This window comes from Dendrobates tinctorius, unplaced genomic scaffold (assembly GCF_039654945.1).
Source record: "Dendrobates tinctorius isolate UK_male_01 unplaced genomic scaffold, ASM3965494v1 ptg000230l, whole genome shotgun sequence".
Classification (NCBI taxonomy): Eukaryota; Metazoa; Chordata; class Amphibia; order Anura; family Dendrobatidae; genus Dendrobates; species Dendrobates tinctorius.
In genome coordinates this window covers 4823643-4843322 of record NW_027361897.1, presented here as the reverse complement: position 1 = coordinate 4843322, position 19680 = coordinate 4823643, and positions in this window count along the sequence as shown.

The window sequence follows — 19680 nt, the reverse complement described above, 5'->3', positions numbered from 1 at the left end:
GGGGAGGTATGTGGTGTAGTGACAACTATGTCCGCTAGGGGCCGCTGTGTGGGTGTCCCAGGATGGGCCTACAGGCATATCCATTGTGGTAATGGGTATAGGATGCTGAAGGATCGTTATGTATCTCAAGGTGGGTGGCCTTGAGATGGAGACTTATGTGTTGATCAGCAATGATATTGCTGATGTGTTGTTTCAATGTGTCAGGGAGAAGTCTCCAGGTAGCTAGAGAGATGGGCAGGCCTGGTTACCTACAAACCCACCCAGGGGTGTGTTTAAGAGTGTCATAATAAAGTATATGTGTGGCTGTGTGTAATAGGACCTTTAGTGAGGTCATAGCCATGTGATCACCTGTGGGTGTGGTTATGGACCATATAAGGTACCTGAGGTCTGGTCACATGGGAGAGAGCGCATGGCTCTGATTGGGCCATGTAGAAGATCCCGGTAGGCCTAGGTGGAAGAAGGTGTGCTCCCTTCTTGAAGACCACGTGCTGAGGCTGCTGACTCGGGGAGGCCTATGTATATTGGCTGTATGTGAGGATGGATAAGCCTCCTGTGTTTGCTGAGGCTTCAGGACTGAGCCTGAAATCATGGACACTTATACTTGCTTTCGCCTGAGCTAAAGGCTATTCCTTATGTTATGTGATGGCTTATGGGTTATGGAGCAATAATCCCTATGAACTTTTAAAGGAACGTGCCTCCTGCTTGTCTCCCGTCACACCTAAGCGAGTTGAATCCCTACAATACACACACACACACACTGTATATATATATATATATATATATATATATATATATGTGTGTGTATAGGATAGTCCATATCCATAGAAACATAACTATGAGGTATATGGGTGTTTTGTGATTTGAATTGCCTTCAGCCCACTATTATCTATATTGTATATATTTATATATGTTCAATACTTATTATCTGATCACCTATTGAGGATCCCTGTTCAGTTAGAGTAGTGGTAGGGCTACACAGGGGCAGTCAAAGATGAACAGAGGTACCATACCGTTTCAGGAAGGGAATTGTGAAGGGCAAAACTAGTCCCTTTCTTCCCTCATTTAAAAAAATAAAATCAGTTTTTCTGTCCAAATGTGTGTGCATTTATTCTTGATATATTGTGTTTCTAACTAGTTAAAGAGAAAATTTTTAAGGGTTTTAAGGGCCACATAGGTTGATCGCTTTGGATGTTGATTGAGGGAGCTATGTGGATTCTCATATTGTATGCAGAGTGCTATATGGAGGCTCACACTGTACACAGGGGGGCTATGTGGAGGCTCATACTGTATATAGGGGTTGTCAGCATACTTGATTCTGCTCAATATTAAGTCATACAATTAATATAAAAAATAATTACACAGTAATTAATTTCAGCCTATCGGTTCGGTCTCTCCAGTGGCCACACCTTCTAAACTGTCCAGGGGCCCTGGCTACTCTTAACCCATCCCTAATTGTATGTAGCCCAGGCAATCCACTGCAAGCTAAGCACATCAGCACTTAGCAACTTAAATCTGTTCCCTCTCCTGATAGTTTTCTAAAATATATCCACAACATCCTTTCAATAGCGCCTTCTTGAAGCTTCGGGAACTCGAATTCCTACATGAACCTTGCCATGTCTGGGCACACGTTTATAAGCAACCTTCGTGCCTCCATGGGTCACAGTGGGGCCTAAACAGAATGCCAGAACACCACCATGTGCCTACAGTTCCCTCCTCAGTAAACACACGATGTAGGTCCTTGTGGTGGCTATCTGCTGCCTATCAATCAACAGACTTGGCAGTATCTTATAATTTAGTAGCATTATCACTAACTTATGCAATATCAACATGGAGGAAGTCCTAGCATTAGAATTACACCAAGAGCTGTTTCAATCCAGTGTTTGTAACTCAATTTTACCTGGTGCACAAACCAGAGTGTGAGACCACTTAGTCCTCATCACAATTTTGGTGTTGGTACACTGGGTGACACTTTTTGCTTTCTCTTCAGTTACTTGTACCTGGTAGGTGTCACAATTTTTAGAAGCCACAGCTTCAAAAAGGCTACTTTGGACAGACTTGGCATAAGGCACTCCATGGGAAAGGTGCCAGAGAAATCCCAACCTTCACCATTACAACAGGGATCTGGTCTTACTACAGGGTCAGCTTGATTACTTCCACGAAAGGGCTGATATCCAGAGGAGCAAACCAGAGGCAGGAAGAGTCACCAAGCAGGGTCAAAGCCAAGCAGTCGCATCAGGAACAAAATCACAAAAGTAGAGGATGTTCAAAAAATGGACCAAGAAGAAAAAACGGGAATAACGGGAATAATCAGAACAAACAAACAGGAGCACAAGTTTGAAGTCTAAGAGCGCAGGCAGGTAGCGCTCGAAACATGTCTGATGATGATGAGACTTCCAAGTCCCCACCTCACACTTTAGATTGTTGGTGTGCAATTGATCATATTTTGTCAAATATTTTTAATTTTTTTGCAATAAACAATTTTTTATATTTATACCTGCATCTGAAGCTGGATCATTCCTTCTCCTGCATCATGTATAGATTGTCCATTATATCAATGATCAGCACTAATTGCTCAGTTTTAATCTGACCGTAACTCTTTTCCCTCCCCCTCGTGGTTGGCTGCAGCAGTCACACGTCAATATGTCAATCTTATGTTTGAGCATTATGGGTCATTTAAAGAAAACTAGGGATTGATATAACTGGTCCTTACAAATGATCCCTAGTGTGCATTTCAGGTAGAGAATTTAGATTGTGAGCCTTGTTGGGCACATGACTTATTGTGAGTGAGTACAATCAGTGTACAGTGCAGTGGGATATATTGGCACTTTACAAATTAAGGAGAGATAAATACATTTAGAAAAGGGGGAATCATAGAATCATAGAATAGTAGAGTTGGAAGGGACCTCCTGGGCCATCTGGTCCAACCCCCTGCTCAAAGCAGGATTCGCTAAATCATCCCAGTCAGATGTCTGTCCAGCCTCTGTTTGAAGACTTCCATTGAAGGAGAACTCACCACTTCTCGTGGCAGCCTGTTCCACTCATTGATCACTCTAACTGTCAATAAGTTTTTTCTAATATCTAATCTGTGTCTCCTCCCATTCAGCTTCATCCCATTGCTTCTAGTCTTTCCTTGTGCAAATGAGAATAAAGTTGATCTTTCTACAATGTGACAGCCCTTTAGATATTTGTAGATAGCTATTAAGTCTCCTCTCAGTCTTCTCTTTTGCAAACTAAACATTCCCAAATCCTGCAACCTTTCCTCATAAGACAGGGTTTGCAGACCGGTCACCATTTTGGTCGCTCTTTTCTGAACTTGCTCCAGTTTGTTGATGTCTTTTTTAAAATGTGGTGCCCAAAACTGGACACAATATTCCAGATGAGGTCTGACCAAAGAGGAGTAGAGGGAAATAATGACTTCACGTGATCTAGACTGTATGCTTCTGTTAATACATCCTAGAATTGCATTTGCCTTTTTTGCTGCTGCATCACACTGTTGACTCATATTCAGTCTGTGATCTATTAGTATACCCAAGTATTTTTCACATGTGCTGTCACTTAGCCCTATTCCTCCCATTCTATATATGCTTTTTTCATTTTTATTGCCCAGATGTAGTACTTTGCATTTCTCCCTGTTAAAAACCATTCTGTTAGTTGCTGCCCACTTCTCCAGTTTATTTAAATCTTTTTGAATCCTCTCTCTTCTCTAGTATTAGCTATCCCTCCTAGCTTTGTGTCATCAGCAAATTTAATCAGTTTACCCTCAATTCCTTCATCTAAATCGTTGATAAAGATGTTGAATAATACAGGGCCCAGGACAGAGCCCTGTGGTACCCCACTTGAGACATTCTTCCAACTGGATGTGCAGCCATTTACGACCACTCTTTGGGTCCGATCACTAAGCCAGTTATGAATCCACCTAACAGTTGCCTTGTCCATTCCATACTTAGTCATTTTTTCAATAAGGATTGTATGAGAGACTTTGTCAAATGCTTTGCTGAAGTCTAGATATACTATATCTACAGCATTTTCTTGATCCACCCAATCAGTGATACCGTCATAGAAGGAAATTAAGTTAGTCTGACATGACTTATTAGTTACAAACCCATGCTGACTCTGTTTAATCACTTCATTCTTATCCAGGTATTGACATACATGTTGTTTAATAATTTGTTCAAAGATCTTTCCTGGTATAGAAGTCAGACTCACCGGCCTATAGTTGCCTGGGTCCACCTTCTTCCCCTTTTTGAAGATAGGAACAACATTTGCTCTTCTCCAGTCTTCTGGCACTTCTCCTGTTCTCCAAGAATTTTCAAAGATTATGGAGAGGGGTTCAAAAATTTCTTCTGCTATCTCCTTCAGTACTCTGGGGTGTAATTCATCTGAACCTGGAGATTTGAATTCATTTAGGTTAGCTAAGTGTTTCCTCACTATCTTTCTGTTTATAGATATCCTGGATTCTTCTATTCCCTTAATAGGACAGTGAATAACAGTTGATGTTACATTTCCTTTCTGAGAGAAAACAGATGCAAAATAGGAATTTAAAAGTTCAGCCTTCTCAACATCCTGTCTTACCATTTCATCATTTTCATCCTGTAAAAATCCTATAGCATCTTTGACTTTTCTTTTACTTTTGACATATCCCCAAAATCCTTTATTATTGCTTTTGACATCTCTTGCCAGCCTCAATTCATTTTCAGCTTTACTAATCTGATTTGTGCCCTGCAGGTTCTGCAGACAGCATTATATTCTTCTTTAGATATGCCTCCCTCTTTCCATTTTATAAATATTTTTTTCTTCCTTTTTAGCATGTGCTTAAGTTCTGTGTTCATCCATCCTGGTTTCCTTAAATGCTTCCTATTCTTCCCTCTTTTTGGAATTGTTAACAACTGTGCTTTGAGAATTTCATTTTTCAAGATTTCCCATCCTTCCTGGACATTTTTGTCTTTAAGGATATCCAGCCATTGGATCCCTCCAATTCTCTTTCTGAATCCCTTAAAATCTGCCTTTCTGAAATCTAACCTTGACGTCTGAGTCTTCACAGGTCTTCCGCCTCTAGTTATCCAAAATTCTAAAATACCATGGTCGCTACCTCCTAGGGTCCCAGCCACTTTTACCTCTTCAACCATTTCCTTCCTGTTTATAAGGATTAGATCCAAGGTAGCAGTTCCCCTTGTTTTCTCCCTTACCTTTTGGAAGATAAAGTTGTCAGCAAGAGAGGATAAGAGTTTCCTTGACCTGTTAGTTTTGCCTGAGAGAGATTCCCAACAAATGTCTGGATAGTTGAAATCTCCCATGACAACTATGTCAAATTTTTTGGAGAACTTGGCCATTTGATGCATGAAGAGTTCATCCATATCTTCAGCTTGCACAGGCGGCCTGTAGTAAATGCCTACAATGGTGTCCTTTCCATTGTTCTGTCCTTGTATTCTTACCCAAACAGTTTCCACAGAACTCCCAGTCTCTGAAGCTTCAATCTCTGTGCAGATATACGCGTTTCTAACATACAATGCGACACCCCCTCCTCGTTTATCAAGTCTGTTTCTTGTAAATAAGTTGTATCCTTCTAGTCTTGAATTCCAATCATGTGTATTGTCCCACCAAGTTTCAGTGATTCCAATGACATCATATTTCTTTTCCTGTGTTAGTAGTTCCAATTCTCCTTGCTTGTTGCCCATGCTTTGTGCATTAGTATAGAAACATTTTAGTTTGTGATTGGTTTCTCTTTCTCCAATATTTTTATTAATTAGATTCTTTTGTCTTTGTTCTTCCTTTCCACTTCTAATAGCAGAGTTCTCAATAGCATTTGTCAGGTGTATGGCTTTTTCTGGTCTTTTGCTTCCCTTCCCATGTTGTTCTAGTTTAAAGCTCTCCTTACAAGTGTAGCAAGGCGACTTCCAAATACATGCTTTCCAGTCTTCGTAAGGTGCACCCCATCTCTAGCAAGCAGTCCATCGTATAAGTAGTTCACTCCGTGATCCAGAAATCCAAATCGTTGCTGACGGCACCATCGACGTATCCAGTTGTTCACCTGCAGAATCTTATTCCACCTCCTTGTTCCATGGCCATCCACTGGGAGGATGGAAGAGAAGACCACCTGCGCTCCCAGTTCTTTCACTTTCTTGCCTAAGTCTTCAAAGTCTCTGCAGATGGTTTCCAGGTCGTTTCTTGCGGTGTCATTTGTCCCCACATGTAGTAGCAGGAATGGGTAGTCATCTGTAGGTCTGAAGAGTCCTGATATCCTGTCAGACACATCTTTAATTTTTGCACCTGGAAGACAGCACATTTCTCTTGAAGTTATATCCGGTCTGCAGATAGCGGCCTCTGTTCCTCTCAACAGGGAATCCCCCATGACCACCACTCTCCGTTTCTTCTTCACAACATTTTTCTTTCTCCATCCAGGAGGACTCTGAAGGCGTACAAGGTTGCTGTTTGTTGGCAAAGTCTTATCCTGATGTATTTCTTCATCGTTTTCCTGCGTGAGAGCCTGGTACTTGTTCCTGAGCAGTATGGGTGCTGACTGCCTCCCGATCCTCCTGCTTCTCTGGGTCACATGTCTCCATTCCTCTGTTTCTTCAGGTGCACTTCGAATTTCTTCTCTTTCTGTGACATGAAGAGATAATTCTGCTCTGCCCAAGAACTCTTCACCTTCCTTAATGATCTTCAACGTAGCTAACCTCTCTTCGAGATTTTGCAACTTTTCCTCCAACAGGGACACAAGCTTGCATTTGTGGCATGTGAAGTTTGGCTTTTCCACTGGTAAATCTGTGAACATGTAGCAAGAAATGCAGCTCACCAAATGGCTCCTGGCCTCTTCTATCTTGAGATTTCTTAAAAACGATGAAAGATGAGCGCGCGGTTTTTCTACTATACTATATCTACTTTCCCTCCACATCTAGTACAACTATTTGCGGATTTCCAAAAGTTAAATGAATATAAAGTAGACTTATTTGGATCATCCCTTGTTGACAAAATAAAACCTTCACCATCAGAGTTAAAAGTTTAAAAAAGAATTTTGCAAAATAATTGACACCTCTGTGCTGCTTGATGGGAAGTGCCCATCCTGTGCCAAGAACCCTGTCATTTATTAACTGGAATGATTGGTACTTGTCCTGCCACATTACTGCCAACTCTTCTGATTGATCACTTGGGTCCAAATTAAAGAAATCCCTCTAGTTGTTCTGTAGCTCAGGTCCTGCCAAGTCACGGAACCAATGCACCATTTTCAGAACTGAGAGCCCGTACCAATATGTGCTCGCTTCAAGCTAAATAAAGAGCTATTGTTTCTTTCCATTATTAATCAGACAGTAAAATACTGAACAAAGTGGACAACGCAAACGCTGGTTTCATCTGCGCTGTTCCTTTACATCATTGATATCGGTATTGTCGACATGCCCTAAAATCATTGTGAACACACTAGAGATGCGTAAAAGCTTAAACTTGACATGAGCATGATATTGTGTCATGTGCTGATTGTTATTTTTTAAGGAGAAACCGCTATTGATAAAGTTTATGCACAAAATTGTAGAGGAGGAAACCAAATCCCTAAACGCTGCCTCTTAGTTTCGCATCATGGGACAGTACAAAAACACCGGTCAAAACGGGAACTCGGGTGCACACCAGAAAGAAGGTCTACATAGGTCCATAATAACAAAAGAAAGGTGGCACTCGCTGTCCGTGTAAAATGTTCTTTGCTACAAGTCCTTAAAACATTGCAGCGAGAGAATGGCTTGGACACTTCATGGACAGTGGCCGTTTTGTGCTATCTGCGCTTCAACGGGTCCTTTGCTTCTTGATAAAGTTTATATAGAGTATTTTCAATAAGCTACAACCACGTATTAATGTTTTTGCCTAAAAGTTTGATGAGTGACAGAGTATAAAAGTAGTTTTAATAGACAGACCTTGAAACAACTATTTCTACTATTTGACATTTCCATATGAGAGTCCTCTCTGCTGCTCCAGAATGGTAGTTGGGGTCAGTGACAGACACAGATGGAATAGGGACCCTGTGCAATAACAGTGTATGGGCACCTCTTTGTATCTGTGACAAGACCTGCTTGCCGATGTGAAGGTCAAAGTGGACCTCTTACCTTGTGGGCAGCAACGATCATAGAATCATAGGATCATAGAATGTTAGAGTTGGAAGGGACCTCCAGGGTCATCGTGTCCAACCCCCTGCTCAATGCAGGATTCACTAAACCATCTCCGACAGATGTCTGTCCAACCTCTGTTTGAAGACTTCTGTTGAATGAGAACTCACCACCTCTCGTGGCAGCCTGTTCCACTCATTGATCACCCTCACTGCAAAAAGTTTTTTCTAACATCTAACCTCTATCTTCTGCCTTTCAGTTTCATTCCATTGGTTCTTGTGTTTCCACGTTCCTGTATGTCGATATGGCCGCCTCTGTTTGAGGAGGAAGAAAACTCACTGAAACATTAAATTTTACATCTGGATCCTGATAGCCCTAATGAACAACCTAATCAACAGTCCAAAATGAGCAGCTGCTTCATAAGTTGCATGAACACAATAACGAACCGTTTCATTAGTTACTATATGGGTCCATACGACCCTCTCTCTCTGTTTGGACCCATAGAGTTATTATTAAGCCCATTCATTGCTCTGTGCATACACCTCATGCAACAGTTGGACACCTCAGAGCAGTGATATGACCGATCAGTGCTAGTCTCGGGACTGTTGACCCCCACTGATCAGAGTCTCATAGCGTACCATTAAGATATGCAAATTTCTTTATTTTTAGTTACCTTGTAAAGTAAAGGCCCCGTCACACACAGCGATCTCGCTAGCGAGATCGCTGATTTTGTGACGCATCAGCGATCTCTCCAGCGAGATCGCTGTGTGTGACGGGGATCAGCGACTGGCCCCCCTGCCGGTTACCGCTGATCGTGCTCGATCGGCCAGGGACGTTTTTCGATCGCTGGTCTCCCACTGCCCAGCACGCATCGCTGCGTGTGGCAGCGAGAGACCAGCGATCAGCGACGCTGCATGCTGGTTTCTAATGTGAACATCGGGTATCCAGGAGTCGCGCGGCTCTTAGATACCCGATGTTTACCTTGGAAACCAGCGTCGCTGGTCCTGATCGCTGGGGCTGTCTATGTGACAGCTCACCAGCGATCAGCCTAACGACGTCCCAGCGATCCCATCATGTCGGATCGTTGGTGGGATCGCTGGGACATTGTTACATGTAACTGGTCCTTTAGACTAATATAGGACACCATTTTGATTAACTTTGCGTTCCTTTTTCTCGCATGCATGGACTTGATGTTTGTATGATTCCCTTTTCTTTCCTGCTTGCTCTATGTAAATTTTTAGAAGCGTTCTTAATTCCTTCAGAACCTGTTTCATTTAATATCTAAAAAAGATAATGGAGAGGAGGGGGATACAGCTGCAGTACAAGTATCTCTCTATATAAGGCTACATGGCATAAAAGGGAAGGTGCAGAAGTGGGGAGACACTGGTTGGCTTAAAATGTACAGCGCTATCATTAAAGCAGGGGAAGACCACCCACTGACAGAGAGAAAATATTTATTTTTAACAGTATGATATAAAGACTTTACATTTCAGTAAATTTTCCAAACTGCAAGAAAATTCTCAAAATGTTATGGTAACATCACAGCAAAAAAAAAGCCACTCAGAAAAAATAAACATTTCCTTTCTTTATTGTGGGAAATGCAGACAACATATACAATTAACCCCTTAGCGACAGAGCCAGTTTGCAGCTTAATGACCAGGCCAATTTTTACAATTCTGACCATTGTCCCTTTATGAGGTTATAACTCTGGAATGCTTTAATGGATCCCGCTGATTCTGAGACTGTTTTTCGTGACATATTGTGCTTCATGTTAGTGGTAAAATTTCTTCGATAAGTCTTGTGTTTATTTATGAAAAAAACAGAAATATGGCGAAAATTTTGCAATTTTAAAACTTTAACTTTTTATGCCCTTAAATCAGAGAGATGTGTCACACAAATTTCTTAATAAATAACATTTCCCACATGTCTACTTTACATCAGCACAATTTTGGAAGCAAAATTTTTTTTTTTTTAGGAAGTTATAAGGGTTAAAAGTTGACCAGCGATTTCTCATTTTTACAACGAAATTTACAAAACCATTTTTTTTAGGGACCACATCATATTTAAAGTCATTTTGAGGGGTGTACATGACAGAAAATACCCAAAAGTGGCACCATTCTAAAAACTAGACCCTTCAAGGTGCTCAAAACCACATTCAAGAAGTTTATTAACCCTTTAAGTGCTTCACAGGAACTAAAGCAATGTGGAAGGAAAAAATTAACATTTAACTTTTTTTTGCAAAAAATTTACTTCAGAACCAATTTTTTTATTTTCACAAGTGTTGAAAGAGAAAATCAACCACAAAATTTGTTGTACAATTTCTCCTGAATATGCCGATACCCCATATGTGGGGGTAAACCACTTTTTCAGCACACGGCAGAGCTCGCAAGGGATGGAGCGCCGTTTTACTTTTTCAACGCAGAATTGGCTGGAATTGAGATCGGATGCCATGTTGCGTTCGGAGAGCCCTTAATGTGCCTAAACAGTGGAAAACTCCAACAAGTGACTCCATTTTGGAAACTAGACCCATTAAGGAACTTATCTAGATTTGTGGTGAGCACTTTGAACATTCAAGTGCTTCACAGAAGTTTATAACGTAGAGCCGTGAAAATAAGAAATCCATTTTTTTCCACAAAAATGATTTTTTCGCCCCCAAATTTTATTTTTACAAGGGTAACAGGAGAAATCATACCCCCACAGTTATTATGCGATTTGTCCTGAGTACGCTGATACCCCACATGTGGGGGGAACCACTGTTTGGGCGCATGGGAGAGCTTGGAAGGGAAGGAGTGCCATTTTGGAATGCAGACTTTGATGGAATGGTCTGCGGGCATCATGTTTCGTTTGCAGAGCCCCTGATGGGCCTAAAGAGTGGAAACCCCCAACAAGTGACCCCATTTTGGAAACTAGACCCACTAAGGAACTTATCTAGATGTGTGGTGAGCACTTTGAACCTTCAAGTGCTTCACAGAAGTTTATAACGTAGAGCCGTGAAAGTAAAAGATCCATTTTTTTCCACAAAAATGATCTTTTCGCCCCCAAATTTTTATTTTTACAAGGGTAACAGGAGAAATCATACCCCACAGTTGTTGTGCGACTTGTCCTGAGTACGCCGATACTCCATATGTGGGGGGGAACCACTGTTTGGGCGCATGGGAGAGCTCGGAAGGGTGCCATTTTGGAATGCAGACTTTGATGGAATGGTCTGCGGGCATCAAATTGCGTTTGCAGAGCCCCTGATGGGCCTAAACAGTGGAAATCCCCCACAAGGGACCCCTGTTGTGAGTTCATTTTCCCCTCTGTCACTGAGGCCTGGTGAACTCCCTATTCTAGTGAAAGAAGGTAGTGAGCCTGATTATCAGGCACCTGGGACTAATGAAGACGATTGGCTGAGTGGAGTCACTGACTGGATTTAAGGCAGCCTACGCCCTTTCTGCCCTGCGGGTGATTTCTCTGTGGACTCTTGGACACCAGTCTGATTCCTGCTCTCCTAAAGCTAAGTTTTCTGTTTTGCCTTTTTGCATTTAAGATTTGTTTTTGTTTTTCTTGCTTTTTGGATTCTGCCACTCCCTGCTGGAGTGTGCAGTGTTCCGTTAGCTCTGTCTTCTGAAAGTACCTGAGTGCTGATTTAGTTTTTGAAGCTTAGTTGCTTCAGGGCCCTTTTTATATCAGCTTGTTGGCTTTTGTCTCTGATAGGGTTTTGGCAGATTGCAGACAGCAGCCTTCCTATCCGTTCCTATCTAGGTAGTTTTGGGCCCCGTCTTTGCTCAGCCTGTCTTTCTGTCTGTGTAAGTGTTTTCATCTTGCTTCACCGTCATTATATGTGGGGGGCTGCCTATTGCTTTGGGGTCTGCTCTGGGGCAGTTAGATTTCCCCTTTCCTTCTTTAGGCCTATGTATCTCTCCGGCTGTGATCAAAGGGTCTAGGTCATCGTAGGAACCCCCCACGGCTACTGCTAGTTGTGTTGATAGGTTCAGGGGTCTGCAATCTGATAGTTGCCAAATTCTCTGGTTTTCTGGACTTAGCTAGTATTTTTGTTTTTGCCTCCTACGGTGACTCAATCATAACAGACCCCATTTTGGAAATTAGACCCCCTAAGGAACTTATCTATATGTGTGATGAGCACTTTGAACCCCCAAGCGTTTCACAGAAGTTTATAAACGCAGAGCTGTGAAAATAAAAAGGCTTTTTTATTTCCACAAAAGTGATTTTTTAGACCCCAATTTTTAGACCCCAAAGTTGGTAAATAGTGGAAACCCCTCAATTCTTGCTCCAACCCTAACCCCAACACACCCCTAACCCTAATCCCAACCCTAACCCTAATCCCAACCCTAATCCCTAATCCTAATTCTAACCCTAATCCTAGTTCGCCCTAACCCTAATTCTACCCCTAGCCCTAACCCGAGCCCTAACCCTAGCCCTAGCCCTAACCCTAGCCCTAACCCTAGCCCAACCCTAACCCTAGCCCTAACCTTAGCCCAACCCTAACCCTAACCCTAGCCCAACCCTAACCCTAGCCTAACCCTAACCCTAACCCTAATGGTAAGCTGAAAAAATAAATATTTTCTTTATTTTATTATGTTTGCCTATATAAGGGGGTGATAAACGGGGGGGGTTATGTACTATTTTTTTTTATTTTGATCACTATGATCGTTTATCATAGTGATCAAAATAATGAATGGAATCTGCCAGCCGGAGCCGGCAGATTCCCGGCGGCGCCCATCGGAGGACGCCGGCGGTACGTGGGATCACCGGGAGGGGAGGGAGGACCACGGAGAGGTACCGGGGGGGGGATCGGGGACCCTATTTCTCTCTCCTCTGATGTGCGATCACATCAGAGGAAAGATAAATTTAATGCATAATCGCGGCTTTTTTTTTTTTGCGGTAGCCGTTATAGGGTTAATAACGGCGATCGCAAAAGCGGGGTTGGTAAAACCTGACCAATTCATGTTCTCTGGGGTCTCGGCTACCCCTGGCAGCCGAGACCCCGGAGAAAATCCGACACTGGGGGGCGCTATGTACTTTCTCTACAGCGCCGTGAATTAACGGCGCTGTGGTTTTAGTACCCTTAACTACCGCCGTTAAAAGGCGTATCGGCGGTCGTTAAGGGTTTAAGCTATAAAAGTTATTATTACATATAGTGAAGGAAGAATTCATAACCCTATACTCAAGAAACCAGACTAAGAAGACAGGGACATAAGAGACATAACAGTGGACTATTAGAACAGCCTTGGTGAGCCAATCTAAGGCCACCTGTCCAATAACATCTTAGCGTCCTTCTCTCTGTCACCCCGGTCCCTGAAGAAAGTGGATCATGTAAATGGCTGCGTCCTGCGTATATTGTGCTAATGATACTAATAACAAGAGCTCAATATCATAACTTCTTCATTTCTTGCACATGGTTATTGTTTTAAACTGTATAGAATTTTTTTGTGTCTATTTATTGCCATCAGTAGCGTAGCCCCACGCTCTGAGGGGGCCCACCCGGAGTTACGTTGCGATCATCTCCCTGCTCTGCTATGTTCTCTCTCTTCTGTGCGCACAGGACCTGTGATGAGGTCACAGGAGGGGAGGAGTCAGGAGTCACATGATCAGGGGCCTCAGTGTATGCAGGACTCTGCTGTGCTTATTTTCATGGTGCTGGTCTGGATGAGGTGAAGTTTCTGTGTGGGGTCAGGAGGAGTTTACAGTGTGGATGTAGCAGATCCGTGTGTGTACGAGGTGTATGGAGCAGAGCCGTGTGTGTATGGAGTGGAGCCGTGTGTGTATGAGGTGTACGGAGTGGAGCCGTGTGTGTACGAGGTTTACATAGTGGAGCCGTGTGTGTACGAAGTGTATGGAGCAGAGCCGTGTGTGTACGAGCGAGGTGTACAGAGCGGAGCCGTGTGTGTATGAAGTGTATGGAGCAGAGCCGTGTGTGTACGATGTGTACGGAGCAGAGCCGTGTGTGTACGAAGTGGAGCCATGTGTGTACGAGGTGTACGGAGCAGAGCCGTGTGTGTACAAGGTGTACAGAGCAGAGCCGTGTGTGTACGAGGTGTACGGAGCGGAGCCGTGTGTACGAAGCGGAGCCGTGTGTGTACGGAGCGGAGCCATGTGTATGAGGTGTACGGAGCGGAGCCATGTGTGTACGAGGTGTACGGAGCGGAGCCGTGTGTGTACGAGGTGTACAGAGCGGAGCCATGTGTGTATGAGGTGTCCGGAGCGGAGTCGTGTGTACGGAGCGGAGCCGTGTGTGTACAAGGTGTACGGAGCGGAGCCATGTGTGTACGAGGTGTACAGAGCGGAGCCGTATGTGTACGAGTTGTATGGAGCGGAGATGTGTATGAGGTGTACGGAGCGGAGCCGTGTGTTTACGAGGTGTACGGAGCGGAGCCCTGTGTGTGTAAAGTGTAGCTGAGCTGTGTGTGTACAGGGTGTACGGAGTGGAGCCACATGTGTATGGAGCAGAGCCGTGTGTGTACGGGGTGTCCTCCTCCTCCAGCGTGGACAGCGGGATCGCCTTGGACTCAGGGAAGTCGGCCATGTGAGCGGATCAAGATATGTCATGCATCGGGAGGCTCAGGTGGGCATTACAATGGGAGCCGGGCTGCTATAGTATCTTTCTTTCTCTTTGTTTCTTTCTCTTGCTCTGTTCTTTCTTTCTTTCTCTTTCTTTCTCTCTAATCATTCTTTTCTTTCTCTCTCTGTTATTTCTCTCTCCTTTCTTTCTTTCTTTCTCTCTGTTCTTTCTTTCTCTATAATGTTGCCCCCTTCATATGGAATAATACAGCCCCCAAAAGAATATAATGTAGCCCCTTCAGAATATAATGCAGCCCCCCCTCATGGGGTATCATGCTGCCCTCCCTTATATGGGGTATCATGCTGCCCCCCCTCAAGCGGGGTATCATACTGCACCCCTCATACGGGGTATCATGCTGCCCCCTCCTCATACGGGGAATATCATGCTGTCCCCCCTCATGCTGGGTATCATGCTGCCCCCTCATACGGGGTATCATAATCATGCAACCAGTACTCACTATATAAATTTAAAAAAATAACCTATACTCACCTCTCCTCCTCGCTCCCACGCTGTTTTCGGTGGCGACTCTGCTCCAATGTCAGGAGCTGCGCTGCAGTCAGACCGGCACACAGTGGGGACGTAATATCAATATTGATCTTTTTATATATAGATTTTTGGCAACAGCGCGGTCATCTGCTTAAGTTCTCTGGTTAGGGGCCCACTCAGAAGTCCCCCCCCTGAACCAAAACCCTAGCAATACCTCCGATTGCCATCAGTAGATATCAATATCAACCGACCTAAACACAGTATGAAATAGTCATGGCTGAAAGTGTTGGCACCCTTGAATTTATTCAAGAAAACAAAGTATTTCTCCCTGAAAATTATTGCAATTGCACATGTTTATTTCCTTTGTGCATATTGAAACAATACCAAAAAATGAGAAAAAAAATGCAAATTGGACATCATTTCACACAAATCCCCAAAAATGGCCTGGACAAAAATGATTGGCACCCTCAACTTATTATTTGGTTACACACTCTTTGCAATCAATCACTTCTTATAACCATCAACAAGCTTCTTACACGTCTCACCTGGAATTTTGGACCACTCTTCTTTTGCAAACGCCTCTTGGTCTCTCATATTTGAAGGCACCTTCTCCCAACAGCAATTTTAAGTTCTATCCACAGGTGATCAATGGGATTTAGATACAGACTCATTTCTGCCAAATTCAGAACTCTCCAGCGCTTTGTTTTCATCCATTTTTGAGTGCTTCTTGAAGTATGTTTGGGATCATTGTCCTGGTGGAAGATCCATGCCCTAGGTAATACCTTGACTTATGAGTTTAATTTGTTGTGTGATTCAATTGGCTCATATATGAAATTAAATTTCCCCATTAAAATGAGTTGAAATGCTATTAATCTGTTCCCCAAAAAACACACCAATTTTTTGTGTTAGATGTTTTTAAATAAGAAAAATTAACTTTATTAATAGCAAATACAGTAATGTACAGTATGAAAAACTATTAAACGTGTAATAAACTATTGTACTGTGCTTTTTTATTTAAAATTTTAGTCTTTTCATGTTTTTATTTTTTTTAATACAGTAACTTCAGTTAATATATTATTATATAAGGATATTTACATGTGGAGTCAGCACTTTAAATCAGTAAATAATGTGCTCCTAAATAAAACAAGTAAGCAAAGAGCCACATATAAATATAGATAATATTGAACCCTAAAGCCAACACTCCAAAGCATGCACATACAGTGGGGAAAAAAAGTATTTAGTCAGCCACCAATTGTTCAAGTTCTCTCACTTAAAAACATGAGAGGCCTGTAATTGACATCATAGGTAGACCACGACTATGAGAGTCAAAATGGAAAAACAAATGCAGAAAATCACCTTGTCCGATTTGGCGAGATTTATTTTTAAAATTATGGTGGAAAATAAGTATTTGGTCATTAACAAACGTTCATCTCAATATTTTTATATATACTTTGTTGGCAATGACAGAGGCAAACGTTTTCTGTTTTCTGTAAGTCTTCACAAGGTTGTCACACACTGTTGGTGGTATGTTGGCCCATTCCTCCATGCAGATCTCCTCTAGAGCAGTGATGTGTTGGGCCTGTCGCTGGGCAACATGGACTTTCATATCCCTCCAAAGGTTTTCTATGGGGTTGAGATCTGGAGACTGGCTAGGCCACTCCAGGACTCAACATATCGAGGGAGATTATCAGTGGTCTTGTATGCCTTCCATTTTCTCATTATTGCTCCCACAGTTGTTTTCATCACACCAAGCTGCTTGCCTATTGCAGATTCAGTCTTCCCAGCCTTGTACAGGGCTACAATTTTGTTTCTGGTGTCCTTCGACAGCACTTTGGTCTTCACCATAGTGGAGTTTGGAGTGTGACTGTTTAAGGTTGTGGACAGGTGTTTTTTATACTGATAACAAGTTCAAATGGGTGTCATTGCTACAGGTAATGAGTGAAGGACAAAGGAGCCCCTTAAAGAAGAAGTTACAGGTCTGTGAGAGCCAAAAATCTTGCCAAAAATCTTGCACGTCCCTTAGATACCCTATGTGTACCTTAGTTACCAGCTGATCGCTGGTCTCCCACCTGTCACACGCAGCGATGCATGCTGGCCAGCGGGAGACCAGCGACCAAAAAAATGTCCAGGGCTTTCCAAGAGTGATCAGCGATTCCGGCAGGGGGGCTGGTCGCTGATCGCTGTCACACACAGCGATCTCGCTGGTGAGATCGCTGTTGTGTCACAAAACTTATTCCTCAGCAGCAATCTCGCTAGCGAGATCGCTATGTGTGACGGGGCCCTTAGGACCCATGGTCACTCACTCGTAACTCAGATCTAGGCTCGCATCATAAAGCATCAAATCAACGAAGCGACAGCTCGGATCTTAGAAAATCCGTAAGCAGATGCACTCATTAGTAAAGGTATTACCATACATTTTAACCCAAAATCCTTTGGTAATTTTCAGATTTCATGATGCTTTGCACACAATCAAGTCACCCAGTGCCAGAGGCAGCAAACAACCTCAAAACATTTTTGGACCTCCACCATATTTGACTTTAGATACTGTGTTCCTTTCTTTGTAGGTCTCATTCTGTTTTTGGTAAACAGTACAATGATGTGCTTTACGAAAAAGCTCTATTTTGGTCTCATCTGTCCACAAGACACTTTCACAGAAGGACTTTGGCTTACTCACATATATTTTGGCAAACTGCAGTCTAGCTTTTTATGTCCCTGTGTCAGTAGTGAGGTCCTCCTGGTTCTCTGGCCATAGTGTTTCATTTTACTCAAATGTATACATATAGTTCGATGACACTGATGCACCTGAGCCTTCAAGACAGCTGGAATTTCTTTGGAACTTGATTGGGGAGGACTATCAACCATTCAGACTATCCTGCATTGTAACCTTTCATCCATATGGAGATTAGCTACAATGCCATGGGTTATAAAGTTATTGATTATATTGCACATCATGGACAAAGTAATGTCAAGATCTCTGGTGATGGTCTTTTAACCTTGAGAGTGCTGATATTGTTCAACAATTTTGGTCCTCAAGTCCTCAGACAGTTCTCTTCTCCTCTTTCTGTTCTCAATGCTTAGTATGGCACAGATAGAAGAATATTTAGAATTGAGAGTCCTCAGTAGAGATGAGCGACTTTGCCTTTTTTCGTGTCGAGTCGGGTTTCATGAAACCCGACTTTCGCAAAAGTCGGGTCAAACGAAATCTGCCGATTATCGTGAAAAGTCGAAGGCCTACTGAAACACGAAACCCAATGTAAGACAATGGGGAAGAAAAGTCGGCAGTGAGTGGAGGACAGGAAACACACCTAGAGTGCCCATTTTAATGCCAAAAACATCAATTATTATTCCTTAAGTTTGTCAACCTTAATTTACTTTATAATAATAGTTAGGCATTGAAAACTGGGGGTTATTTGGCTAAAGTTGTGGGGGGGTAGTGCTCACTCCAGATTTTTGTGGGCCCAGGGCCAAAGAGTGTCACTGGGCTCCTTTAACACATGACACAATTCATGATCCTTTGATACGGCAGAGAAATAGCGGTACAGTACAATGAAAAATACTTCAATTCTTACATCACATGACTGATATCCATTTTAAATTCTCCAATAGCTCCAAAAACAGACAGTATATTCCTCCATACAGTATTATGGCCACCGCATATTGAGCCAAACAGAGTAATGAGGCCCACATATTTCTCCATACAGAATCATTGGTCCCTTATAATGTTTGATACAGTATATGATGAGCTCCACATAATGCTACAGTATATGCTGTTCACCCTGGATGAAGCTCCAGTGTCTTATGGGCATAAATAATGCTCTATATATAATGGGCCCCATTTCTAATGCTCCAGTGTATAATGGGCCCTGTAAATGCTGCTCCAGTGACTGATGTCCAGTGTATGGTGGGCCCCAGATATCATTCAGTATCGTGCTCCCCAAAAATTGCCTCCCAACCTTTAAAACAATTAAATAAGTCTCCTCGCTAGGGAATCCCTGTACTCTGGACTCCTCGTCGTCCCCATCTTCCATCTCTCTGCACTTGGACTGTTTAGGCAGAGGCGTACAGACGTGATGTCATCGCGCTCTTTGACCAGAATGTCACTGTCAGGAAAAGTGTTTGGTTTCTGGGGGCAGAATGGTTGTAAAGCTGAACCTTAAAGGAATGTCCAGAAGGGCACCACCAGGAGTGGAGCCTGCGGCTTAATTGGGCTCAACACGGGCAACCTCAACCATGCCATCCACAAAAAAGCTGCACAAATTGCAAGCTTAATTCCGTTAACGAATGAGACTCAGGCATGCCCCCGCGGTCCACGTCCAGCTTACTAGAGGGACACGCGAGGCTCTGGCATGTGAGATCGGCCAATAACAGGTCTGTCATGCCCTTACATGCCCTTACACGTCCGGGGCTGCACGCGTGCTACAATGAAAGGACCAGTGTGTATCGCTTACAGGTGCGGATAACACGCTGAACCCTGTTAGTGATGGGGATCTGGGATTACAATTCTTCCCCGCGAACAAGCATTTCCCAGTAAGTGCAGGTCAACTG